This window comes from Podarcis bocagei, assembly GCF_964188305.1.
Source record: "Podarcis bocagei genome assembly, chromosome: 1".
Lineage (NCBI taxonomy): Eukaryota > Metazoa > Chordata > Lepidosauria > Squamata > Lacertidae > Podarcis > Podarcis bocagei.
In genome coordinates this window covers 29062520-29090459 of record NC_138125.1, presented here as the reverse complement: position 1 = coordinate 29090459, position 27940 = coordinate 29062520, and the positions used below count along the sequence as shown (strand labels likewise).

The 27940-nt window shown below is 46.3% G+C and overlaps 1 long non-coding RNA gene across 1 annotated transcript in view; it reads right to left on the bottom strand.

Moving 5' to 3' along the window:
- Positions 1–27633, bottom strand: part of LOC308576021 — a 36256-nt gene extending 8623 nt beyond the window's left edge. Inside the window, exon 1 of the long non-coding RNA XR_014003001.1 lies at positions 27512–27633. This is a non-coding gene — a long non-coding RNA (uncharacterized lncRNA). The remainder of the gene's footprint in view (positions 1–27511) is intronic.
- Positions 27634–27940: the final 307 nt, after the last annotated feature.

Genomic DNA, 27940 nt, shown 5'->3' with positions numbered 1-27940 from the left:
AAGGCGCACCCTTCCATTGTTTCCCGATTCAGACGGATGCCAACTCAACATATAATTTGAGTTCAAAGCTGATGTTTTCCTACCTGGTCAGAGATCCCATTGTTCTCTGTTTATCTTCTTCCTAAAGTTTGCCTTAAAATGCCTAACATTTCAATACATTTTGAGGCACAAAGGTGTGTAAGTCAAGATGAGACTCAATGGTTTAGCACCTGGTTATGATTCAGGAGTTAAGTACACTAACTCACGCAAAATAAAACCTTAGAGTTATACTTTTTTTAAAAAAAAAAACCAACAACTATAAGGGGCTCTATTTTTATACCAAAAAAGAGAGAGTTAAAATTGGTGCAGATACTCCACAAAATTGGATCTGTTTAGTAATGTCAACACAAATAGCCCCAATTCAGCAAGCAAGCATCTTTACCACATGTCTAAATTTAACTCTGGGAATCATCTCAGTGGCGGCGGCAGAGTTTGCTTAGCAGTGAACTCACTTGCGGCGCCCAAAGAGAAATAAAATATCACCAGCATCACCATTACTCCTTTGCAGTGGTTTTATTTATTTATTTATTTATTTATTTATTTAAAAAATGATTTTAAAAAGGCAGAATGATATTTTTGCATTGTTTGGGCACTGAAGGGCTAAATGTTCGGCCTCATTAAACTTTATGAGAGAAATAGAGAAAGTAGCAACGGACTTAATAATAATAATTATGTTGCACTGTTCCACTCTGAAGTGGCATACCTATATGAAATCATCTGTGCCAAAGAAAGAGGCCTTGAAGTTTTAAAAGGCCCATTGAATTTAGTGGAAATGCTGCCCCTGTTGCTTTCTGAGCTGTTTGCAAAGAGCCGCCATTAGAATTGCTTAAAGGCTAACCCTGATGCACACAAAGAGATAAGCTGTATAATTATAAAGGAAAACGTATGAGCTGGAAACCTGAAAATACTCCTTTAGAATCAATCTTACCCAATATAATAGGGCTCATGCAAGATGGTCTGAAGGATGTAGCCTTAATTCCCGTGCAGCGTCAGTTAGCATTAAGGGGAATTTAGTCCTTGAAACTGACTATGACATATATTCTGTTCTCATTGATTGCATGTATTTGTTAAGAAACAAAAACAGTATATTGAAGAAAATAAGGAAAATGTTTTAATTAAATGAAAAAGCTGGACACTGATTGTGTTTATAGTTATTTATTTATAATATTTATATACCTGTTGGCATTTATAGGTTGTTGTTAAGCCACACCTTCATGGCTGGTGCGCATTAAGCTGCCTCAACTCATTTATCTGTTAATAAGTGTAAGATATACCTCTGATCTATTATACATTTTTATATTGATTAACTTGAGTGGCCTGAATTGGCAGGTGGATTATTTGCTCATGAAAAATAATGGCTGGTGGCTCATGTTGTAGAAGGTGCTTGCTTCAACTGTGAACTGAAATCACCCTTCCTAGAAAAGATCTGATTTCAAAAGGGTTTTTTTCTTGAGAAAATGGACTCTTAACAGTGGCCAAGCACAACAGGAAGCTGACCTTAAACTGAGTCAGACCATCTGTTCCTTTAGCTCCGAATTGTCTAAAATGGCTGATAGCAAATCTCTAGGGTTGGTCTCTCCCCCAGTTACAAACCTGCCCTGTAAAAGGTAAAGGTAAAGGACCCCTGGATGGTTAAGTCTAGTCAAAGGCAACTATAGGGTGCGGTGCTCATCTTGCTTTTCAGGCCGAGGGAGCCGTCATTTGTCCACAGACAGCTTTCCGGGTCACGTGGCCAGCATGACTAAACAGCTTCTGGCACAACGGAACACCATGACGGAAACCAGAGCACACAGAAACACTGTTTACCTTTCCACCACAGCGGTGCCTATTTATCTACTTGCACTGGACTTGAAAATGGAAAGCGTAATGCTGGTGGTCAACAAAAGAGGTTTAAAGACTGTCTCAAGGCAAATCTTAAAAAATGTAGTTTTTTCCAACTGACAACTGGGAGACACTGGCCTATGAGTGCTCCAGTTGGAGAATAGCCTTTACCAAACGTGTCATGGGCTTTGAAGACAAACTCAGGATGCAAAGGAGAAACGTGCTAAGAGGAAGGCACACTTGGCAAATCCACACCATGATCAACTCCCGCCCGGAAACCAATGTCCCCACTGTGGAAGGACGTGTGGATCCAGAATTGGCCTCCACAGTCACTTACGGACTCACTGTTAAAACCATGTTTATGGAAGACAATCTTACTCGGCTACAAGTGATCGCCGAAGAAGAAGAAGAAGAAGAAGAAGAAGAAGAAGAAGAAGAAGAAGAAGAAGAAGAACAACAACAACAACAACAACAACAACAACAACAACAACAACAACTTGCACTGGCATGCTTTTGAACAGCTAGGTTGGCAGGAGCTGGAATAAAGCAACGGGAGCTCACCCCATTGTGAGGATTCAAACAGCCGACCTTCCGATCGGCAAGCCCAAGAGGCTCAGTGGTTTAGACCACAGCGCCACCCACATCCCTGTATTCAATGTGTGTAATGAGGACCTGCATTTTTATATGGAATAGCAGCCTGAGGAGGGTGCTCTTTTGAATGTAGCAGTAGGAAGGCAGTGAAGCTTAACCCTTTCTGTACCAAGCACTGTTCTGCTCAAAATCCCCCACCACCACTCTCAGCAATGAGCAGGGAGATCTGCTTTTCATTTTTCTTTCAAACAATAAAATAAGATACCAAGACTTTGTTTCACAGCTTTGCACATAATGGTTAGTTTGTCCCCCATTCTCTGTCCTTTGGCAGGTCACCATCTGCCAGCTTCAGTTCCCCATCTATAAAATGGGACCAACAGTAACTCATCTCATGGAATTGCTTTGGGACTGAATACAATAAAGGCTGTGAACCACTTAGCAAAGACCGAACATGCTGTAAAAATGGTACAGAGTATACATGAGCTGTATGAATTACCAGCTGGGGATAGTTAATTCCTGAGAGACATTCATTATAGGATATGTTACTGTGACCCGACCGTTTAACAAAAACATTTTCCATTTACATTAACACTTTAAAAAATTGACAGCAGCTGCTCTAATGGCACTGGCTTGCATTCCCTGCTGGTCTATGAAACAAAGCCAATGTACACTCTGCCTCCCCCCCAGACAGGCAGCCCCCACAAGTGCTTTAAAATAGACAAACAAATGCCAGCCGTTGTGCCTCTCACCTTTACTACGCTGTGTAATTCAGTAAAGGATGGCACACGTGTTGAACATGTGGACCTCAAGTTGCAGTCCTAAAAGCCTTACCAGAGAATAGGTTTCATTGAAGACAGTGGGGACTGTAGGGATGGGAGAGACATTCAATTCAGTTAGCATTTAAAGGTGAACCTACATCATTTGCACTTCCCCAAGCAAAGGGTGAAACACACCCATCCCTTGAATTTTGTACTTCTCCGTGTGTTCACAAGTGTGTTCTCCAGCCAAGCAGTGTATACAAAAATATGCATAATAAAGTGTACATAAAAATGCTTTTATCTATTAGAATAACACACAAAAGTGTGTGGTATTAGGGGGAAATTGGTTTGCAAAAATGTGTCTATTACGTCAGGCAGAAATTTGCACTAAAATGCTGAATATTTTTTCCTGAGGACTTTAAATGAATCAGAAACGGACGTGGAAATTCTGAAGAACTGAACTCAAGGTTGGGAAAATGAGAAACTGAAATTCATGTATAGTCACCCAACCCCAGAGGCTTACTTTTGAACAAACCTGCATAGCGCCATGCTGTACCAGTGTGGTGTAGTGGTTAAGAGCGGTAGTCTCTTAATCTGGGGAACCGGGTTCGCATCTCCGCTCCTCCACATGCAGCTGCTGGGTGACCTTGGGCCAGTCACACTTCTTTGAAGTCTCTCAGCCCCACTCACCTCACAGAGTGTTTGTTGTGGGGGAGGAAGGGAAAGGAGATTGTTAGCCGCTTTGAGACTCCTTAAAGGGAGTGAAAGGCGGGATATCAAAACCAAACTCTTATTCTTCTTCTTCTGTACGTTGTTAACATTTGCTCAGTGGATACCTAGATAAGGGGTTAATCAGGATTGGGGTAAAGGGAGATGCAAATAAATGGAAGAAACTAACAATGACCTTTTGAGAATCACCAAGCACACATTATCATTTATCAGCATTCATTATCATTTATCTAATTAGGCAGATAATATATATTTCAAGTGCTTTTAACAAGGGGTAAACCTTAAGTGCATGTCTAAAAGAAGAAAGCCCTGCTGGGTTCCATAGCACCTACTGCTATGAAAAGAGAGGCTAGTACCCCAGCCTTAAGCACGTTTAGGTCCTCCTGATGGAAGAGTTAAAATGGGACCTGTCTTTTTTGCTTGTGTATCAGTGCTGCTATTAGTAGTAGATGAAGAAGTAGTATTAACAACAATAATTTTAAAAATGATAATTGAATTGAAATGAAGTCAATGAATGGCTCCAAGCTTAATCATCAATCCAACGCAAGATCTCCCTCCACCCTGCTCTGCTGGCTGTACCCATGAAGTGACGGCATAGGGTTGGCATATTTCCAGAAATTCTGGGGTGTATGGCAACCTTAGATGACACCATCACTCTGCTGGCATGGAGCTCCAAATGAGCAGGTGGAAATTCCCAAAGTTGGGCCTTCAGAAAGCCCCCAAATGTTCTGGGGTGTTCTGAGGATGGAGCTGAGGATTAGACTGTGACTTCTCTGCTCCACCACACTTCACCTGCCCAGACAAGGCTTGGATGGTCCTGTAAGTCGTGCTTGGAGTAGACCCACTGAAATAAAAAGGGACTGAATCTCCCTTGATTTCAATGGGTCTACTCTAAGGATGGCTAAGTTTGGATCTAACACTATTAGTTTAGCTAATAACCCCGAACATATATAAAATAAGTGTGAGTGCATTTTTATATTATTATTATTATTTAATATATAAAACAGTTAAAACAAGTGCATTTATGAAAACAATGTTTAAAAACCTATAGAAAGCGAGAGATGATAGATAGATAGATAGATAGATAGATAGATAGATAGATAGATAGATAGATAGATGATAGATAGATAGATAGATAGATGATAGATAGATAGATGATAGATAGATAGATAGATAGATAGATAGATAGATAGATAGGCTTAAAACAACAACATATACATAAGCTCAATCAGAGGCTGGATCTAGACACATCAAAAATGTGATTCAGTTAAACACACTGTAAACTTCATAAAGGGAAATCCTGTTGGCAAAAGACAAGACTCCACAGAGCATTGTATCACAGTGTTATAACTCATATAAAATGTTTTTTTTTTTCTTCACTGATGTAGCTGAGTCCCAAATCTGAAACAGATACCAACAGGGATACTGTAAATATTCTTTAAGGATTGTAGCTTTATTCTGTATTTCAAGTGTGATTTATTTCTTTATTTTGCAGAAACAAATGCTCTAAATTGGAGTAAAACTAGGCAGTCTCCAAGCAAGAAAACACTGGGGGTTTTTTAATTCTGTAGGATGGTAACTCTGAAGTGTATAAATATCCTATCTCCACAAGACAGAAAACAGAGTCTCTCTCTTCTTCTGTAAGATTATCCATCTCATTTGGGAGCAGAGTTCAGGATATCTAGGTTTTAAACTCCAGGTCCTGCACTTTGTGAATATGGGCAAATCATATAATCCCTTGGTGTCTCCATCTGTAAGATGGAGATAATAAATTTCTGCACAACACAAGTTTGATTTCAGCTGGGCAGTTGGAGCCTATGAATTGACTGTATGTGCTGTAGAACAGTCAGTGGTGTCAGCAAGCCCCATTCCTGGCTTGTGAATGAGGACTGGCTAGGTCTTGGCTGCTTGGAAAGAAATACCCATCCACTTTGTTACTCTTGTATTTAACAGATGCATACATAAGCGAGTTTCTCTGGCTTGTCCAGGACAGAACAGAAAGATGGAAACCCATGCTATCCACATCCATGAATGTGCATAGTAGGAGGAATTTGCATTAAAATGCTGATAATTTTGTATTTTAAAAAATCACAGTGGAACTGTAGAAAAACAAGAAACAAAATCAGTACAGTATATCCCTACCACCCAATGAGCAAATTTGTTTAGGAGATATTATGGACACAGCCTGTTGTAATACTTTCTGTCGCTATCTCTCTTTTTATGGAAGGCAATGGCATTATTACTAGACAACAGAAGGGGACTAGATAGCAGAATGAAATGGACCTCTGTGATTGCATCAGTCTTTGTAGTGTTTTGTCAGTGACAGGCCCAAAGGAGCAGCTCTGAAACGACGGTCTTTGCTTGGCAAAAGATAACGCTGACAAATCCAGGGAGAAAGTAAAATAAACCCATGAGAACTATTCTGAGCTTGCAATACAAACAGAATTGACCTTCCTAGTGTAATGCGCCCTGATGTCTTGCATCCTCATTTGGCACTGTTGTAGCTTGGCTTAGACCTCTCACAATGAACAGCCATAACCAGTTCAAGGCTTGATCAATGTCTGTGAAGCTCTTGCTAGTACTGCCACTGCATTCTCTTTGACTGCTGCAAAGCTCCTAATAGCAACAAGATTCTCTTCTCTTCTAGTTGGGCTCGCCTCATTTCATAGGTTCCTGCAGAGGAGCCACTGAAGGAAAGCTGTTCTTTATTATTGTACCTGTTCAATGCAATCCCTTTCAAGCAGGGCAGCCAAGGCTTGACCGGAAAGGCGCAGCTATGTAGAGCAAGGATACACTTTTCCTAGACTTCTGCCAGCGTATCCCGGATCTCCCTGGTCAGGGCAGGATGTCTGCAGTCATTTTGGGTCTTCTAACAAGAAGATCATGTCATGGTTGCCAAACTCCAGAATAAAAAAGCCACCGGAGCAATTTTGGCTGGTTTGAACATAGGCGGATTTGCTTTTTCTTTTTTTCTTTTTAAGCGCCACTTAGAACATTTTCCTTATTTCCAAGCCAGCAGCTAGCATAGCAGGACAAATTTGCTTTTACCTGATATGGTTATGAATGGTTTTATAATAATGTTCCACCACAGATCCACAAATCTGTTGGTTCGTCCGCCTCTTTCTGAGCATTTTTGCTGGTTTGTGTGGAAGAGGTGCCATCACAAATATGAGGGAAAATAAAAGGTTGTATTTGGAGGGAGAGTCTTGGGGACAACCCAGGAACTGCATAGGGAAATGGCATGGTGTTCCTGTGCTTTGGAGCTACATTGGTGCCCTTATGAAGTGCTTTTTTCTGGGGGGGGGGATGCAGGGGGACGCATACCCCTAAACATTTTGTGAATCTAGGTTTGGCCTCATTGAGAGGCAGAATTTCAATATGAGTAGGAAAATGAGAGTACCCCTAAACATTTTTTTAGAAGAATAAAAAAGCACTGCCCTTATGTACACATTACTCTAATCCCCAGTTTAATCTCAGACCCAGTGTTTTTTTTTTTTCTGGGGGGACACAGGGGTACGCATACGCAGTCCAATCTGGGCATCTGGCATAGATGATTTAAAAATAATCTTAACGGTAAATAAATATAATCCTTTTTAAAAACCCCACCCCTTTTTACTACAGCTGTGGCTAACACCATATTTTTAAAAAACAAAAACTTTGTGTTCAATAAATTCTTTTGAAACCCATTTTGAATGAAAGATGTTATAGAATCCAGCATTCTGCAGTGAAGCATAATAATACACTTCCTGAATGCCTAAAACATCTTTGATATAAATGACTGAACAATAAGGAAGTCATGAGAACCAAAGATGTGTGGGCACTCAGAAATTTGAGGAATGAAATAATGCTCCACTTTCTCTGCTTAGTCTGATGGATGACTGTACGTCCTGAACATTTCTGCACAGAACGATGGAGAATATGGAAAATTCATTTCAAAAAAACGCATCATTTACTCCAAATATTCACTTAGCATGCAAAGAGTGTGCCCAGATGGGACATAATGTTTCTTTTATTTATGGCAGAATATAACTACGTACACTTCAGTAAAAAGGGCACCAGTTATAAGCAGTCCCATTCAGAAATTCCTTACAAATGATGGATTACGAGTTCAGTCTTCTTTTCCTCCTTTCTCGGTCAAGGGAAGCACATTGTGTCAGAACTTGTGTTTGCAGCTTCCAGTAATATTTGCATACAGATTTTAAGTAACAATAATACTGTATGCATTACAAATTCTGAGCATTGGTTTGGTATCTCAAGAAGTTAGAATTGCTGCATAAAATTGGTATGTGTCAGAGCTGCTTGAAGATCCTAGCTCACAGAGGATCACGCTAGCCAGCGATCATTAAGTAAAAGTCTTTATTGAATTGCAGTTTCCATTCTCACGCTGCTGCGCGCAACTCTACGTCTAGTAGCTAGATCGGCGAAGCTCCGTCTGAGTCTCCGCCCCTTGTGCACCAACTTAATATCCTAGCCCTGCTCCACCTTTTCCGCCTGACTGTCCTCCTCTGGGTCCCTCTACCCCCCGGGGTTTCTTCCTTCCTGGATTCTTCTGACGCTGACCCGGACCCTCCTGCCTCCTTGCGCCGGGCTTTAGGACCTGGTTCCCTTTCCGGGCTGCTTACTGCGCCGCCTTCCTCTGCATTTGAACTTGGCGCGCGCGCCCAACCTTCCACTTTCCTCTTAACCGTTTCTTCGCTCCCCGATGGAGGTGTGGCCACTCCTGACTCATGCCCTCCCTCCTGTGGTGAGCTGCCAGCGCTTGCCCCCTGGCTCCCTTCTTCTTCCCTGCTCCCTGGCGGTGACGCTGGTCCCGATTTCCAACTGCTCTCCCCTGAGTCCCCTCTGGCTCTATCTTCCTGGGGTGCCCCCCTAGACTCCCCCCTTGCCCTGGCCACTGGTGCTCCTTTCTGTGAATCCTCTGATTCACTGGAAAGACTAGGAGATCTCGGGTCGTCGTCATCACTCATCTTTTCTTCTGCCTCCTCCCCTTCGCTCTCTGTTTCCTCCCTTGGCCTTGCCTCTGCTCCTAAATCCCTGACATCCATCCCCCCCTCGAAGCCCCCCATTCCCCCCTCCCCTCCTTCCGGTGCTGGAGCTGGGTGCTGCTGTTGCAAAGGGACGAACGTCGGATATCGTTCGCTTCCCGTGGCGGGCCTCCATCTGAAGTCTCGCGGGTCTCCCTCCCTGCTCTCGTCGACGACGGTCACCTCCGCTTCCATCTCTGTGCCGCCGTGCTCGAAACCAGGGTCGTCCCCGAAAACGTCCATGTCCGTTTCTCCCTCACTTCCTCCTGGCGGCGTTGCTCGTCCTGGGCCTTCCAGCCACCTTCTGCGGAACTGCTCCTCTGGTCTATCGTCCCACCAATACGAGGGTTCTGATGCAGATCCCGAGGGTGACCCCTCCGGGGAACGGACGTCTTGTGTCGGGTCCTCTTCCGAGTCGAACCCCCGGAAAGTGCTGGCCGAAAGCGTGGGCGTGAAAAGCCAGTCGTCGAAAAAGTCTGCTGGCATAGGTCTATGTGGGAAGAGGGCATGAAACTCGTCTTTGAGTAGAGGTTCGTCCAAGGCGTAGCCCGGCACCCAGCTGTTCGCACTGGCCGGGGTGCCCTCCTTGGCGAGAAAGTATTCTACCCCCTCTTCCCCCCATCTGGAGTCCAAAATCTCCGTGACTTCGTTGATGCGCTCCTTCTGTGCCACTCCCGCGTGCCCTGTTCTGTCTCTGACCGGACTCGGCGCCGTTCCGGGTTCCTGGAACCTGTGCGGTGCCTTGTAGGGAGTGAGCACCGATCTGTGGAACACCGGATGCATTCTGGAACCCTCCGGAAGTGCCAGTCTGAAAGCTACCGGGTTGACCTGCTCTTCGACTTGGTAGGGCCCCAGTTGTTTATGCCCTAGTTTCTTCTTGGCCAACGACCTGGCCGGCACTGCGTGGGCTGCTAACCAGACCCAGTCTCCCACGTGGAGCTCTTCGCCAACCCTTCTGTGTCTGTCCGCTTGTACCTTGTATGCGTGTTTGGCCAGCTCCAGGTGGCGCCTCAGCTGATCGTGGACTTCCTGCAGCTCCGACGCGAACGCATCTGCCGTCTGCGGCTCCCCCTCCCCCATTCTTTCCAGTCCCGGGAAGGTTCTGGGGTGCCTCCCGTTGTTGGCGAAGAACGGCGTGACCCCCGTGGACACGTGCTTCGTGTTGTTGTAGGCGAACTCGGCAAGCGGCAGGTAATCCACCCACGTCGCAGGCTGTTGATTCGCATAGCATCTCAGGTACTGCTGCATGATGGGATTGACCCGCTCCGCTTGCCCGTTGGTCTGCGGGTGTCTCGCCGACGCCAGGTTGATCTTGACGTTCAGGAAGCCCATCAGCTTCTGCCAGAAATTCGAGATGAACTGCCGCCCGCGGTCGGACAGAATAGACCGTGGCAGACCGTGAACCTTGAACCCGTGGTCTATGAACAGTTTGGCGGTTTGCTCCGCCGTGGCCACCTTAGCACACGGAATGAAATGGGCCATCTTGGAAAACAGGTCCACCACCACCAGCACTGCCGTCTTGCCCCTCGAGCTGGGCAGATCTGTGACAAAGTCCAGAGCCACCCTTTCCCAAGGTTCGACCGGAGTTTGCAGCGGTTCCAACAGTCCGGCCGGCGGTCTGTGCACTGGTTTGGCCCTCTGGCAGGTGTCACACCTTGCCACGTAGTCTGCGACCTCCCCTCTCATTCCAGGCCACCAGAAATCCCTGGCTACTAATTCCACCGTCTTCTCCTTGCCAAAGTGCCCGGCCGTGGGCGCGTCGTGCAGCTGCTGCAGCACCTTGGCGCGAAGGTCGTCTCCCGGCACGTAGATGGCCCCTTTACGGATGAGCAATCCATCTCGTAGCTGGAAACCGTCGGCCACAGCCTTGCCCCTTTGCACCTCTGCCATCTTTGCTTGCGCGAAGGAGTCATCCTGCAACGCTCGTCGCACCGCCTCCAGGTCCACGGTGGCCGCGGCGCACGCCCATACTGTTGGTGCGAAGATGTGCATGGCTGCCGCTGGCGTTGCGTCCTCCAGATACTGTGGCTTACGGGAGAGGGCGTCTGCCATGATGTTAGTGTCCCCCGGGACATACTCTATGCGGAAGTCGAAGTTCGCAAAAAACTCAGCCCAGCGTATCTGCCTCTGGTTTAGGAACTGTGCCGTGCGCCAGTGCTCCAGATTCTTGTGGTCCGTGCAAACCTGCACCGTGTGCTTGGCGCCGATCAGGAAGTGCCGCCACGCTTTGAACGCTGCATGAATGGCCAGCAACTCCCTGTCCCAGATGGTGTAGTTCTGCTCGGACTTGCTGAGCTTCCTGGAGTAAAACGCTCCCGGTCGCCACACCCCCTGCTGGTCCTTTTGCAGCAGGACCGCCCCCACGGCTCTGTCCGAGGCGTCTGTCTCCACCCTCATCGGCCTGCTGGGGTTGACGTGAAGCAGCTGCTCTTCCGACGCGAAGAGACGCTTGAGTGCCTGAAAGGACTGCTCCGCCTCCTCCGTCCAAACGAACTTCTTTTTCTTGGAGCTAAGCGTGTCTGTGATGGCCGCTGTCTGCATAGCGAAGCCCTTGATAAACTTGCGATAGAAGTTCGCAAAGCCGACAAACCTTTGGACCTCTTTCCGGTTGCGTGGGCTCTTCCAGTCCAATACCGCTCGAACCTTGGCGCTGTCCATGGCGAGCCCCTTGTCAGACAACTTGTAGCCCAGAAAATCCACCTCCGTCACGTCGAATTGGCACTTCTCCAGCTTGGCGTAGAGCCTATGTTGCTTTAGTCTGGTCAGCACTTCCTTGACGTGCCTGTCATGCTCCTGCTGCGATTCCGAAAAGATCAGGATGTCATCTAAGAAACAGACGCACGTCTTGTAGAGAAGTCCCGCCAACACGTGATGCATGAAAGCTTGAAAAACGTGGGAGCCATTTTGCAGTCCAAAAGGCATAACTCTGTATTCGTAGGTACCCAGTGGCGTGAACATGGCCGTCTTCCACTCATCCCCCTCCCGCATGCGAATGAGGTTGTACGCCCCTCGCAGGTCTAATTTGGTGAACACTTTTCCCTTCCGCACCTTCGCCAGGAGGTCGTCGATTCGGGGCATGGGGAAGTCCGACGGCTTGGTCACACTGTTTAAAATGCGATAGTCCACGACCAGTCTTTTTTGGGGCGTGTCTCGCTTTTTAACAAAGAATACAGGACTGCCCCCCGCTGCCTTGGACTCTCGGATGAAACCGCGCTCCAAATTATGATTGATGAACTCTTTGAGTTCCTGCAGCTCGTCCTCCGACATGGAATACAGTTTCCCTTTAGGCAGCGCCGCCCCCGGCAGCAGGTCAATTTTGCAGTCATATGGTCTGTGAGGGGGTAGCCTGTCCGCCTCCTTCTCGCAGAAAACTTCCAAAAATTCTGCGTACTTGTGGGGAATCGCTTGCAGCGTGCCTAGCAGCAGCTGTGACTCCTCTTCCTCTCCTTCCTGCCGGTGCATGATGCAGTGTTCAGCACAAAAGGAAGAGCCGAAGACCAGCTGCCTCTGGTACCAAGCCAGCGTTGGGCTGTGCTTGTCCAGCCAACTCATTCCCAATACAATGGGCGTATCCGATAGTTGAGTGACATTGAAGCTGATGATTTCTTTGTGATTCCCAAGTCGCATCGCCATTGGCGGCGTCTGCTTCACCACTTGCCCCCCTAGCAACTCCCTGCCATCCACCGTGACAACCTGCAGGGGCAGTGTGGCCGGCAGCAACTGTATAGCGTGCTTGTCGACAAAGTCCTGCCCTATAAAGTCCGCGTTGCTGCCCGAGTCCACTGTGATGGGCACGTCCATGGTGATTCCATTGGGCAGCTGGAGAGATGCGGTGAGCCTCACCACTGGTTTGGGCGGGAGGGGGTTCACGGGCTGTAAAATCTCTGGGGACTGCGGCACTAACACGTCTGGCTGGGCCCCAGGGCCTCTTCCTCCAGCCAGACTGCTTCGTTTCCCTGCTGTGTTCCTCCTTGCTGCGTTGCTGCAGTCACCATTGCCGAGGCTGCAGTGAGCTTGTGGAGCCTCTGGGGACACTCTTTCGCCATATGCCCTGGCTCCTCACAGACGTAACACTTCCTGTTCCCTCTAGGAGGCTTCGCTTTCACTGCTGCCGGTGCTAGGGCTCTGGTTGCTGACTGAGCCCTTGCACCTCCAACCTCCATAGGTTCGGCTCCTCCTCCTGGCGGAGGCGTGGATTGCGCCCGCGCTGCTTCTCTGGGAAGGAAGGAGGGGCCCCTGGCTGGTTCGCGCCCTCCACGCCCTTCGTCCCTGCTCCACGGGCGTTCTTCCAGCCTCACCCCCACTGCCAGTGCCCTCTGAACGACCTCCTGGGTGGTTCGGGGTCTCTCCCCCCTCGCGATCTCATCTTTAATCGAGCTGTGCAACCCCTCCCAAAAGAGGTCTCTTACAGGGGCCGAATCTCTGTCCCATTCCAGGGCACTGACCAAGGCGAAAAAGCGGGCATGGTACTGCCTGACGCTGGCCCTCCCTTGTCTTAGCCCATGCACCTCCTTCCGGGCAAGATCCACGTCAATGCTTGATAAAAAACACCCATCCATCGCTTTAATAAAGGCATCTGCATTCTGGAGCGCCGGATCCTTATCTCTCCATAAATTGCGTAGCCATGCTTTAGCATCCCCATGCAAATGAGACATGATGAATCCCACTCTCTCTTGCTCATCTCTAAAGTCTTTATGCAGCAGTTGCAGTGCGCACAGTACGTCTGCTCTAAAGTTGGGATACTGTTGCAGGTTCCCATCGAAGTGAGAGACCAGCCCGCCTGTGCGTCTCGCCAACCCAATTCCCTCCTGCCGGGGTGTCTGCTTTGTCAGCACATCTAACCTGACCTGGAGATCCCTGCAGGCGGCAGCTGCCTCCTCCTCTCTCTTCCTGGATGCGAGAGCCTCGGCATTCAGTTGTGCCACTGCTTTTCTGAGTTCCTCTATCTGCTGCTCAGCCGTCATGTCGTCTGCCGTTCGTGAGCTCGCTAGTGGGCACCTGCTTCTCTCCCCTCCTCGAGGTTGTAGATGCCCACAATTGAGTGAGACGGAGCTTACTGTCAGAGCTGCTTGAAGATCCTAGCTCACAGAGGATCACGCTAGCCAGCGATCATTAAGTAAAAGTCTTTATTGAATTGCAGTTTCCATTCTCACGCTGCTGCGCGCAACTCTACGTCTAGTAGCTAGATCGGCGAAGCTCCGTCTGAGTCTCCGCCCCTTGTGCACCAACTTAATATCCTAGCCCTGCTCCACCTTTTCCGCCTGACTGTCCTCCTCTGGGTCCCTCTACCCCCCGGGGTTTCTTCCTTCCTGGATTCTTCTGACGCTGACCCGGACCCTCCTGCCTCCTTGCGCCGGGCTTTAGGACCTGGTTCCCTTTCCGGGCTGCTTACTGCGCCGCCTTCCTCTGCATTTGAACTTGGCGCGCGCGCCCAACCTTCCACTTTCCTCTTAACCGTTTCTTCGCTCCCCGATGGAGGTGTGGCCACTCCTGACTCATGCCCTCCCTCCTGTGGTGAGCTGCCAGCGCTTGCCCCCTGGCTCCCTTCTTCTTCCCTGCTCCCTGGCGGTGACGCTGGTCCCGATTTCCAACTGCTCTCCCCTGAGTCCCCTCTGGCTCTATCTTCCTGGGGTGCCCCCCTAGACTCCCCCCTTGCCCTGGCCACTGGTGCTCCTTTCTGTGAATCCTCTGATTCACTGGAAAGACTAGGAGATCTCGGGTCGTCGTCATCACTCATCTTTTCTTCTGCCTCCTCCCCTTCGCTCTCTGTTTCCTCCCTTGGCCTTGCCTCTGCTCCTAAATCCCTGACAGCTTCCAGTAATATTTGCATACAGATTTTAAGTAACAATAATACTGTATGCATTACAAATTCTGAGCATTGGTTTGGTATCTCAAGAAGTTAGAATTGCTGCATAAAATTGGTATGTTTCTATGGCTTGGATAGCTGAAGCTGGACCATAGAGACTAATTTTACTCAGAGTTGTTTCATTGGTGAAAACAGGTTTCATAGTTGAACAGATAATATTATAGCAATGCATTATATATATAAATCAGAGACAGGGTTGCCAAAGTTTTTGCACAGATGAGCACATTTGGAATTTTGAAAAAGGGCTGCGGGTGCCAGTCACAAAGAGGACAGTGTGGTGTCTTTACTAGAATCATAGAATCATAGAATCATAGAATCATAGAATCATAGAGTTGGAAGAGACCACAAGGGCCATCGAGTCCAACCCCCTGCCAAGCAGGAAACACCATCAGAGCACTCCTGACGCCTCTGCTTAAAGACCTCCAAAGTAGGAGACTCCACCACACTCATTGGCAGCAAATTCCACTGTCGAACAGCTCTTACTGTCAGGAAGTTCTTCCTAATGTTTAGGTGGAATCTTCTTTCTTGTAGTTTGAATCCATTGTTCTGTGTCCGCTTCTCTGGAGCAGCAGAAAACAACCTTTCTCCCTCCTCTATGTGACATCCTTTTATATATTTGAACATGGCTATCATATCACCCCTTAACCTCCTCTTCTCCAGGCTAAACATGCCCAGCTCCCTTAACCGTTCCTCATAAGGCATCGTTTCCAGGCCTTTGACCATTTTGGTTGCCCTCCTCTGGACACGTTCCAGTTTGTCAGTGTCCTTCTTGAACTGTGGTGCCCAGAACTGGACACAGTACTGACCACAAAATGGATGCACTGGGCAGAAAACAGATATGTGTCCTCCATCAGCCACCTCATCAATGTGGGGAAAGGCACCTTATGTCTTATGTCTTGCATGTGGGCGTCCCAAAGACATCTGGTTGGCTACTTTGAGAACTGGATGCAGGACAAGATGGGCCTTTGGTCTGATGAAGCTCTTACGTTCCTATGTCCAGCAACCAAGATGGATGTATTCCCCTTATTCTCAGTGTAGGTCATCCTTCAATGCAATCAAAACTGTCTCAGCCCCAGAAACAGCCCCAGAAAGGACCTAAATGAGCCACATCATGCAGGAAAACTTTGAGTTAGGATATCACCCCTTGCTATCTTTGCATACAATAAGATAATTCAATAATTTGTTTGGGTGTTTTGTTTTGTTTTTGCTCTTTTCTGGCATAGAACAGCTGCCTTATATCCTCTAGTCATGGTAGCCTTATTTCATACAAATTAAAATGTGTCTCAAACATGAAAGGCAGGATTTCTGCAGCTAAGTGTGGCTTCCTTCCCCCTCCCCCAGAAAAGCACAATGAAATATGCACTTCATCACTCTGTTGAACGAGGTCTTACAGAAGGTTGTTGAGGGTTTTTTTCTTGCTGACACCCAATAACCCATCAAAATGTGAGGCATAAATTCATCAGCATATAAATGAAAGGATCTAAGACTTACTTGGGCGCAATAGCTGAATCCTTTTTAAAGATTTCCATTATTTCTAGTATTATTGTTTATCAAAAATAAAGCTATTTTCCACTATGATTTACTGAGCATTTATTCTCAGATTTATTTGGAATAGGATGGATTTCCATTTTTATACCTTTCTCTAAGATCAGGGTAACAAATAAATGCACTATCCTGTAAGAAAATTTGAGGACTCATTAACTGAGGCTTGTTGTCCCTTGCAGTATTTTTCTTTTTTAATTCAATGGGGGGGGGTTAAACTCTCCCTTGACTTGGTTTAGTTTCCTTACCGGAAGCTTCTTCTCACCTGGATCTGAAGTGGTGCCCAGGGTCTGCGGTATACACTGCAAGAAAAAGCTCCAGATTTAAGCTACTAGGGAGGCCATGAGTAACTGGTTGTCAGGATGTAAATTTCAGAATAATTAAAACGCAGCTTCTTCTAATTCTACCTGTCCCCAACCTGGTGCCTTCGAGGTGTTGCTGGACTACAACTCCCTTCATCCTTGTCCACTGTCATGCTGATGGGGATTGTAGTCCCAAAATATGGAGGGCACTAAGATGGCGAAGGCTGGCCTAGAGTCAAACACTAAAGGGGTCATTCCAGAGTACTTCTCTATGTGATAAGAATAACAAATAGAAGCTTCAGTGATTTTCCTCATTCTCATACTTAAACTGCCTTTTAGTGATTAGAAAGGTCACTGAGATGCAAAGACTGCATTCCGGTTTATTGCGTTAGCTTTATTAGTTTTAATGCTAGCACTTCTGTCCCAATTTTTAATGTTCCTTTTACACTGTAGTAGTATGTGGGTGGCTCTGTGGGTTAAACCACAGAGCCTAGGACTTGCCGATCAGTAGGTCGGCGGTTTGAATCCCCGCGACGGGGTGAGCTCCTGTTGCTCGGTCCCAGCTCCTGCCAACCTAGCACTTTGAAAGCACACCTAAGTGCAAGTAGATAAATAGGTACTGCTCCAGCAGGAAGGTAAACGGCATTTCTATGCGCTTCTCTGGTTTGCCAGAAGCGGCTTAGTCATGCTGGCCGCATGACCTGGAAGCTATACGCCGGCTCCCTCAGCCAATAAAGTGAGATGAGCACCGCAACCCCAGAGTCGGTCATGACTGGACCTAATGATCAGGGGTCCCCTTTACCCCTTTACCTTTACCACTATGTTGCACTAAATTTCAAATAGGAGGAAAGAACTGTGTGCTGGGATACCACATTTGTCACATGAGTGGCAGTGATCATGAAAATTGTGGGAAACATTACAGTGCAAAGCTATATATGGGCAATTGTAAATCTACTTCTTACTTTTTGGAGCAATAATTTTGCATAGCCAATCTCAATTACTGAGTTTGTTTTAGCTCCTTTGAATATAAACTGATTTTATGTTAGCCTTGTAGTTTGTTACACACGTGTGTGTTGTGTGACATATCTCCAAGCTTTCAAATGAATGAACTTTTCCTTAAGAGTGTTTTACACAAGTTATTCCATAAGTGCTTCCATGATATATGATTATAATAAGGGTTTAAAAAGAAACCCTTTCTAGTGATATTGTTGTGCTATGTGCTTTCTTCCAAAATTCCAAGCATAAAGCCCCCTCCCCACCCACCCCAAAATACTTGACATGCAATTAGACAAGGAGATCTGTGACCTTTCTCAGACCTCCAACTTTTGAGAAACAACTTTCTTTCTTTTGTGACATTCCTGTAAGTCAAACTGATTAAATGTCGCTCAAAAGCCCATTCTCAGATTGCTCAGCAGGGCAAAGCCAGAAGACCAGAGCCCAGTGAGAGGTCTTGATCTTGTGGACAGTGTGTTCTTTCAATACCTTCCCATCCTTTCGTTCCTTTTGATCCCAAAGGCTCAGGTTATTTCGTAGAGTTCATGAGCCTGACATGGAAAATCTGACCTTTGTGAAAATAAATCTTTGATCTGTCCTGAGCTATAGATGTTGGTTTCCCCCCATTTTTCTTCCCTAAAGTCTGAAATGCTTTGCAAATGTTCAACACCGGTAGGAAAATAAGCAAAGGCAGTTCTGCCATGGCGGTGGCCTTTACAGCATTCTAGCTGGACACGACTAAACAACAACAAGCTAAGGGTTTGCCAATTCAGGAGCCCATTAGAATCATAGAATCATAGAGTTGGAAGGGACCCCAAGAATGATCTAGTCCAACCCCCTGCAATGCAGGAATCTCAACTAAAGTATCCAGGACAGAAGGCCATGCAACCTCTGCTTAAAAACCTCCAAGGAAGGAGAGTCTGACGCAGAGCACTGAGGCTCCTCCTCCTGGCCAGTCTAACACCTTCCCCTTTGCCCATACTGCACCTCTTCTCATTTTAAGATCAACTGCAACTTTAGACAGTTTTATATAATGCTAGGGTATATTGATCCCGCATTGGGTGATCTACTCTAAAGGTAAGCTAAAAGTAAAGGTAAAGGACCCCTGGACAGTTAAGTCCAGTCAAAGGCGACTATGGGGTTGTGGCACTCATCTCGCTTTCAGGCCAAGGGAGCCAGCAATTGTCCACAGACAGCTTTCCGGGTCATGTGGCCAGCATAACTAAACCGCTACTGGTGCACAGAGGACCGTGACGAGTGCCAGAGTGCACGAAAACGCCGTTTACCTTCCCGCCAGAGCAGTGCCTATTTATCTACTTGCACTGGCATGCTTTTGAACTGCTAGGTTGGCAGGAGCTGGGACAGAGCAACAGGAGCTCACCCCGTTGCCGGAATTCGAACCGCTGATCTTCTGATCAGCAAGCCCAAGAGGCTCAGTGATCTACTCCAATAATATACTGGGACCTTAAGCTTGCAGATCAGATTGCCTGGTGCAAGCTCTATATCGAGGTTGAGGCTTGGTTTGGGCACAGAAACTGCTTTCGTCACCCTGTATGATGACCTCTGTCGGGAGAGAGACAGGGGAAAGTTGCCCCTGTTAATTCTCCTCAACCTCTCAGCGGCTTTCAATGCCATTGATCATGCTATGCTTCTGGAGTGGCTGTCCAAGTTAGGGGTGGGTAGCATTGCATCGTGGTGGATAAAGCCCTACTTGGATGTTTGTCCCTTGAATGATTCAGGTCATCTCATCTGTTTGTCCCTTGAATGATCCAGCTCAAACGAAGATTCCAAACTAATTCACAATAAAGCAAGTTCATTTTCATGGACTGGGCATCATCATGCACTCTTTTGTGCATGCTCAATCTGTTTGCTTGAACATTCCACCTGGATTGGCAACAGTGGCTATATAGATTGAAAATAAGTGCAGTTTTGCGACTGTGTGATTTGTTTCGGGGTCTTACTCCAGTGGTTTTCTCAGGCCAAGCATTGTGCACCAGACAAATACTGGTTCTTCTTTCCCCTAGATCAGAGGTTGGCTTAACCGGCCCATGAGCCACCACTGAACCATGCCACCTGCTCGGCAAGTCCCCATGCGCTGTGCTAAACCGGTGCAGTGCGGCATGGGGACTCTCTTCCATGGCTCCTGAAATCACCTTTGCGCATGCCCAGACGCCGAAAATCGCTTCTGCGCAGGCGCGATTTCCAGCATCTGGGCATGCGCAGAAGCAATTTCTGGTGTCGCACTGCACTGGATCTCTGCAGGAGTGATCCGGCCCATGCCCGGTAAGCCTTGCCGACCCCTGCCCTAGATGTTCAGATTAAAACTACTAGGAATATGTTGACCTTACTTGTGCCTGAACATTCTGATTCAGATTCTGCTGAAAGGACTGATTTTACAATTGCCTATTAACTTCTGCAACCAGAAACATAAAGTTATATCGCTTCCTTTTAGCATTATAGCTCTATGGGTGCCCCCAAAGCGTTACAGAAATCCAAAGACCTGATGAAAATAGGGCTCCAATGTCCCATTAGCAATTTTAGATAAGCCAGAATTACAAAAAAGCAAAGCCTTATGGAATGGTCAGCCTCCAGAGGCTCTTTCTGTGTGGCCATGTGTTCATCTTGCTAATATGTTACGGAAGCAGAACCTTTGGTCAAAGGGAGAGGGAATACTATGTTGTTTTCTAATCCTTTGTTTGCAGCATCACAACGGTATCCACAGCAACAAAGTATGATGTGATACTGAAAGGAATGTGACTGTTGCGCCAGCTGCTGATGAACCCATAAGGAGCACACAAAAATCCTCTTTTGTTACACAAACACCCAAGGTAATGACGTACAAATAAACAAAGAGCTGGAATGCAACGACATATACAAAAAAATTGGATTTTATTTTTTTTAACCAAAGAAATATTACACTCAGCTTGCAGAGTGGCTTGCATATACAGGGTTACCTTGGATTAGAGATGCTTCAGGTTACAGATGCTTCAGGTTGCAGACTCCGCTAACCCAGAAATAGTACCTCGGGTTAAGAATTTTGCTTCAGGACAGAAATCACAGGGCAGCAGCAGGAGGCCCCATTAGCTAAAGTGGTACCTCAGGTTAAGAACAGTTTCAGGTTAAGAACGGACCTCCAGAACGAATTAATTTCTTAACCCGAGGTACCACTGGCAAGAGCCAGTGTGGTGTAGTGGTTCAGAGCGGTGGACTCGTAATCTGGTGAACCGGGTTCGATTCCCCGCTCCTCCACATGCAGCTGCTGGGTGACCTTGGGCCAGTCACACTTCTCTGAAGTCTCTCAGCCTCACTCACCTCACAGAGTGTTTGTTGTGGGGGAGGAAGGGGAAGGAGAATGTTAGCCGCTTTGAGACTCCTTCAGGTAGTGATAAAGCGGGATATCAAATCCAAACTCTTCTTCTCTTCTTCATTTAACAAACCTTCTTAGCTTCTTCTGCAGCAAAACTGCATCATGTGCCTTCATTCTGGAGGCTGATGTTACCCAGAGGTGTCAGCATGCGCTCCAGCTGGGAATGTGAAATACACCGGGGAAGTGAATGCGCCAAACCCACAATGGCTATATTGAGTCTCCAGGGTGTGCCCATGGAAGCCGTATACAACTTGGTCTTTGTTTGGCTAAAGCTAGTTTGCAGGGATGGATGGATATGATGTTTTAGTTTATTTCTGTCATGCATGTATTTTGGCAGCGCGGGAGATGTAAAGCTTTAAGTGACGCTCTGAGCTTAAACTTACAGTAAATAAGCAGGTAATTATTGCACAATGGTGTCTAAGAACAAGTCTCAGAAGTTCTATTGTTCGTTCTTCACTGACTTACAGTGTCATTTGAAACTGATCAACCTTACCAAGCACATTCTATGTGCCTCTATTTTTCCAGCTGGAAAAATAATTGCAATTTTTTAAAAGAAAATGATTATTTTTGCTTCAGTTTCGTGAGCCGCGCTATTTATAATCTGCACAGACTCATGCTCACAACCACACTGCTCTTATTTAGGGGATCAGATGTACCATTTCGGCACCACAGGCACCTGGAAGATACAGGTCCCCTACATATTCGCAAGGTTAACATAGGCCATACAGGAACACAGTAAACTCTCACACACAACGATTCATGTTCCACCCTGAACATAGAGCCTTCACACACATATACCCAGAAGTGGGGACACTGCTTCCATGTGATGTGACTCCATACCCCTGGGAAGTATGCATGAAGATTGTAGCATTATTGTAGCAATGCGTCTTAAATCATGAGTCTTCCCCACCCTCCAAGCCAGATGACAACCTGACCAGTGCCATCCAGGTGGATGGACCAAGTAACTGCATACAAAGCATGACTGCAACCTTAGTTTTATCAAATGCTTCTTTGGGTTCTTTATTTTTACATTATCTCCTGGGTGCTCATTAAGTTCCAGATTTGGATCAGTCATACAGACTCCTCCCAATAGGTAACTTCCCTATTCACTTCATCTTCTCAGAGCACTGAATTTATTTCCAATGAATATACTGCATCTTATTGTGCTGAGGTTATTTCTACCAGTCAGGACTTGGGTACTGACAATAACTTATAGCTAATGAATGAAACTCTTTTATTTTTCCCCTCCCTTACTCAGGAGCTCTTGCTTGATTCACAGATCATTGCTGGCATTGTTCTGTCAAACCTAACTCTAGTTTATTAGTTAAATCACTTCAATTCATTGAAGCCTGAAGATGCTTCGGTTTCCATTTACATGGAGACATTGTCAGCGGCAGCAATCAGGTGATGTTTTTGCTCTGAAAATTGTTGGGGCATTTCATGGATATCATCAGATGAGTTTCAGCTTTCTACTGATGAACTCCATTGCCCAATACACATCAACTTATTTCTCCTAAAATATAAAAGACCTTTGAGTTAACCATTCTTCCCTTCCTTGGGGGAAAACACATTTCCATTTCTCAGTGGGTACTGAGAATAGGTATTCCAACAAGCCTGGATCTCAGTTATAGACATTACTTTAATTGCTAAAGCCAGCATTTTATAATGGCATATTTCCTGTAAAGGAAAAATGTAGCTGGAACATTAAGCAGTACCCATGAACCCCAGAAAACATTGAAAACTTTGTCCTCTTTTTCAAGGATTTCTCAAGTAGCCATATTTTGAGTAATGGGTTCATCTGGACCACTCCTGCTATCTCAGACTAGCAAGCATTCTCCAAGGTATCAGGCAAAGACCCTTTTTGGAGAGGCCAAGGATTGAACCTGAGACCATCTACCTACCTCATCACTGACCTATGCAGTCTTCAGAAGCTACTTCTGCTTTTAAAATAAAATAAAATGTCAACGAAAGGTTGCATGCAGTAGCATGGCATTGTTTGGTCTGCCTCTTAAAATAATCATTTCCACATTTCTGTACCTTATTATGTGTAACCTTGAAAACCTTTGCCATATCTCTTCAAACCCATAAGTTATTTTTATGTCTGAACTCTGTGTCTCCCATATAGCCAGTATTTCAAGGGAAAGCAGAGGAGAAGGCAGATCTATGAAATGTACAAGCTGTTTCTATGCCCTGCAAGACAGGCTGGTGCATTTTGTGATATCATCCAAGAATCTGTATTTGAGCAGAGCTGACTTATGTAACTACCATTGCCATTTTAACTGAGTTATCAAGGGATGCCTGGACAGATGTTGTAAATAAGCAGATTACATCACCAAGGAGTGTATTCTCGAAGCTTAACTGTTTACACAGCGGCCACGACTTCCAGGAACACGGTTAATGAAATGCAGTGAGATGTGGCAAGTTACGTGTGTGTGACAGCAATGGAACGGGGCACAGGACTCGACATGCAACACCAGTCCTTTATTGCAAACAACTCTACCTCATTGTACTGTACAGGAAGCTCTACTGAGCAGAAAATAAAGGAAGCATTTTGTATTCACAGTGCCTTGCTCATAAGAGCACAACTTGGGAAGGCAGCTTAGTGTCCTCTTAGATGAAAGTCACTGGGATGTTAGGTGCAGCTAAAGCCAACTTTTGCCAACCCAAAATGCCCTCTTTTGAGTCATTCACATGCTATTATCACTGGGGTATGGTTTTCAAATGACATTTCAAGGAACTCTGGGTTTCCTTCAAAGCTTTTCAATGGTTTCTTACACAGAAGATCAGTAACAGCTGACAAGCTGCCCAAAGTCTCTTACTGACAGAAACTTCCCCACCGAGATGTGGAGATGCACAGAGGTTTGTCCGACGGTAAATTTTCAATTCACGCCAGACAGTGGTGAAAACTTGAGATGTGTGCAAATAAACTTGTCATCTGTGAAAACCACACAACAGCAGCAGGGAGAGGGGGGATTTTTTGTTGTGCAAGCAGACATCCTTGCACTAACTCAATAGGTGGCTTGGCACTGCACTGGATAAACCACTGGCTTTCCAGCAACAGCGTCACTCTTCCGTACTGGGATGGCGAGGGGGCTGGGTGGCAGTGGCAAGTTTGGGCCACTCCTGCTGGGGATCCCCTGCCAGGTAGAGCAGTCAGCGCCAGGCTACATGCCCTTAGAGAGTGGTCCATTCAATGGCATGTTGCCAAGAATCCCCCTGCCTTAGCCTGAAGGCAGAATAACTGACCACTGCATGGGGCAGATGGGTTAGTGAATTCAGAACCAGCTGCTGACTGCTCATGACTCTCAAGTGATACCAGAAAGGGAAAGGATGAAAGCAGTTGTGTGGAAGAAGAGAGGGAACTAAGAGAAGTGGTTAGGAAGGTACCAACCCAGAAAGCAGGTCCTCAAGCAAGTGCTCTTTTATGACCCAATGTTTTTGTTAATGCAATTAAACAGTGTTTCTATCATAATGGAGGTCCAAAATATATGTTCAGTGAGAGATCCATCACTGGCTTTCCCATCGTTTTCTTTTTGCAAAGTGCTGTGCAGCAGCTGAGGTGACTTGGGGCTAACCATTTGACCAGAGTAGTTGTAGAGAGGGAAAGAAAACCTTGCCATTTCATTTCCATAATCAACAACCCCCCTCCCCATGTTTTAGTTTGCCCAGGGGAACCCAGGCACCTAAATTATTTCATTCATTCTCCAGTTTGTCGAAAAGCACCTTGAGTATTGGAGGATTTTGATTGGGAAAATGACCATGGAGGAAAGGGTTAAACACTCCCCAAAAAAATGACAGTTCTGATCCAGTTGGCAGCCCACTGTGACTGCATTTCATTAATGAAAATAAAGCATAGTGAGATCAAACCACCCAACTGAAGTGTCATTTGGCCCATAAAAAGCAGCCTACAGCTCAGATTTCAAACCCGCTTCCAATCCAACCAAGAATTCCCATACATTTCTCAACAGAAATATTATTTCCTTGCACTTCCTACCACCACCGGCCAACTTCCCCTCTCTAGTTCACAGGAGCAGTGGTTATGTGGGGAATATATTTCCATCAGCAACCAATTGTTTCTCTAGGAAATGAGTCAGAAAGGAAGGTTAAGGAAGCAAACTGTATTTGTGGTTTGGTGACCATTTACTGTATGTACCACATCACAAAGGTCCAATACATATGCAACGAAAGCAGCTCTAGACACACTAAACCACCATCTGACCTCATGGTGCTCCAGGAACTTCTGCAAGAAAGAACCACATTATCTGCTACCTGGTTTGGTCCTTTCTTGCCGATGGTATCAAAGCAGCATAGGATCAGACCAAGGGAAATAACTCTCACTCAGAAAGTATTATGGAGTTGGGAAAGGTTTGGAAAAGGGCAAACAAAATGATCAAGGGTTGCAACGTTTGGGGACTTTTTAGTTTAGAGAAAGGGTGAATAAGAGGTGGCAGAAGTTTATATAATTATGCATGGCATGGAGACAGCGGATAGAGAACGGTTTTTCTCCCTGTGACATAATAACACTAGAGTTCATGGCCATCCAATGAGGTTGAATGTTGGAAGATTCAGAACTTATAAAAGAAAGCAGTTCTCCCTTTGCCTTTGCCGGCACGACCTCTCAGCCGGGGAGCGTGAAGGCTTTAACCCCCAACTGAGCAAAAACCCCATCCTATTGGCATGCACATGCACATACCAAAGGGATGGGGGTTTATTTGTGCACCTCAACCGGGGAGCGTAAAAACCTCCCACTCCCCAGCTGAGGGAGCCTGAATCCTTCTCCCGCCTGCATGCTGGCAGGAGAAGGATTGGGGCTCCCTCAGCTGGGAATCGGGAGCAGTTTAACGGAGCCTATGGCGGGGCGGGGACTCCGTAAAATTGCTTGACTGAGGTGAGGACAGCTGTGTGCTCCTCAGCCAAGCAGTTTAAAGAAACAGAGGGAGGAACAAGCTGTATACAACTTGAGAGCCAGTGTGGTGTAGTGGTTAAGAGAGGTAGTCGTGTAATCTGGGGAACCGGGTTCGCGTCTCCGCTCCTCCACATGCAGCTGCTGGGTGACCTTGGGCCAGTCACACTTCTCTGAAGTCTCTCAGCCCCACTCACCTCACAGAGTGTTTGTTGTGGGGGAGGAAGGGAAAGGAGATTGTTAGCCGCTTTGAGATTCCTTAAGGGGAGTGAAAGGCAGGATATCAAATCCAAACTCTTCTTCTTCTTCTCTTCTTCTCCCTCTGCACTGGGAAGAGGGACAGACCATGATGGTGGTTTCACTCCACCATCGCTGGTATATCGCTGGTGAGACCGCCATGGCTCCTGAGTCCCTCTGCCTCCAGCGACTGGCTGAAGCTTGTTTCTCCCTCAGCGTGCTGGGCGCTGGAGGGACTCACCAGCGGTGGTGGTTTTACTAGCGATATACCGCTGAGTGAAATCACCATCACGGTCTGCCCATCATACTGGTCCTGGGCAATATATTGATATATCGCCCAGGCCTAGTAGACAGTAGCGCAAGACATAAGGCAGCTTCCTATGTTCCCTACTGCAGCTCTCTGGATTTATTGGAGATTTCTTTGGGATCCTGAAGTAATACATTGTTTTAAACACCACACCAATGTGTGCTTTGTTTCTTTGGGTTGATTTCCCACATTTTGAGTTTTGGGTGATGTTACCGTAATTATTCAGCGGTTGGGAAAAGAAAATACACCCACCTTGTTTTCTGCTCACCTTTTCCCCAATCTCCTCCATCTCAACTCCATCTCCCTTTCCCAGCTGCAGTCTCTTTCTCCTCCCACTGAATACCCTTGGCCCTCGTCCCTGCCCCCTTGGGAGCTGAGTAAAATGTACTGCTGATCGCTGCATTGCTAAACCGGAATGCTGTTGGGCACAAAGAAGGGATTTCCAATACCAAGAAAGGGACTGATGATGCAGTGCGTGGAAGGAAAGCCACCAAAAGAGATACGTCATGTCAAATAACACAGACCTCGAAGCAGCCAATGGAAGTTCTCGGTAGCAGATTATGGGTTTCCCCCACCCCCAAGCTTTGCTGATGTCATTCAGGTTCTTTTTTTTAAAAAAATGTTGGCCATTGAAATTTCAGCAGCCTAATCTAATCTTTGTTCTAGAAATTCCATGAGCCCTCAGTCAATAGACATGATTTCCTTCTTTTTAACCAGAAGTAATAAAGGAATAGGAAGGGAGGCAGGAGGTAAAGCATGGCAGATTAAACTTTCGTGACATTCTGATCTTTGACTGGCAAGCACGCCTGTTGCCCAGCAGGAAAACCCTTAGTTCTTAGAAAAATTCTATGAAATCCCAGACCCAACCTGCCTCAGCAAGTGGCTTTGCTTACTCACCGTTCAAACAACAGTTCCCAGCAGATTTATTAACCTGCCTCTTACCGGGAACCTCATCATTTTAAAAAATATTTTTTTTTATTTTATTTTAGCTTTCCTCAAATCAATGCCCTGGGAAGAGTTTATTTTACTCACCATCTTTCCTGGGATGATCTCCTCCCATCTCTTGAGTTTCTTATGTGCATTTTTGTCATTTATAGAGTTCCAGAACAACGTGCAGAGTGCCTTGCAATAAATAGAGGCAGGCAGAGAATGGAATTCCTCGCTCAGGGGGGTTGAGAGCTCAAGGGCACAAGCAGATACAATGCAGAACAACAAGAGAGTGGAAAGCACAGGGGGACATGCCATGCCATTAGAGATGGAATGCTATTGAAAGTAGATAGCTTTTCAGAAAGGGAAACATACAGGAAAGAAAGCCCTGCCTCCATTCGGACAAAAACTGGGCATATCAGAGACAAACCAAGTGTGCCATTAAATATGTGCTTATATTTAATGTGCATGTTTTTAAAACTACAGATAGTATCCATTGGAAGTTGAGAGGTGGATAATTATTTGACCATTTTC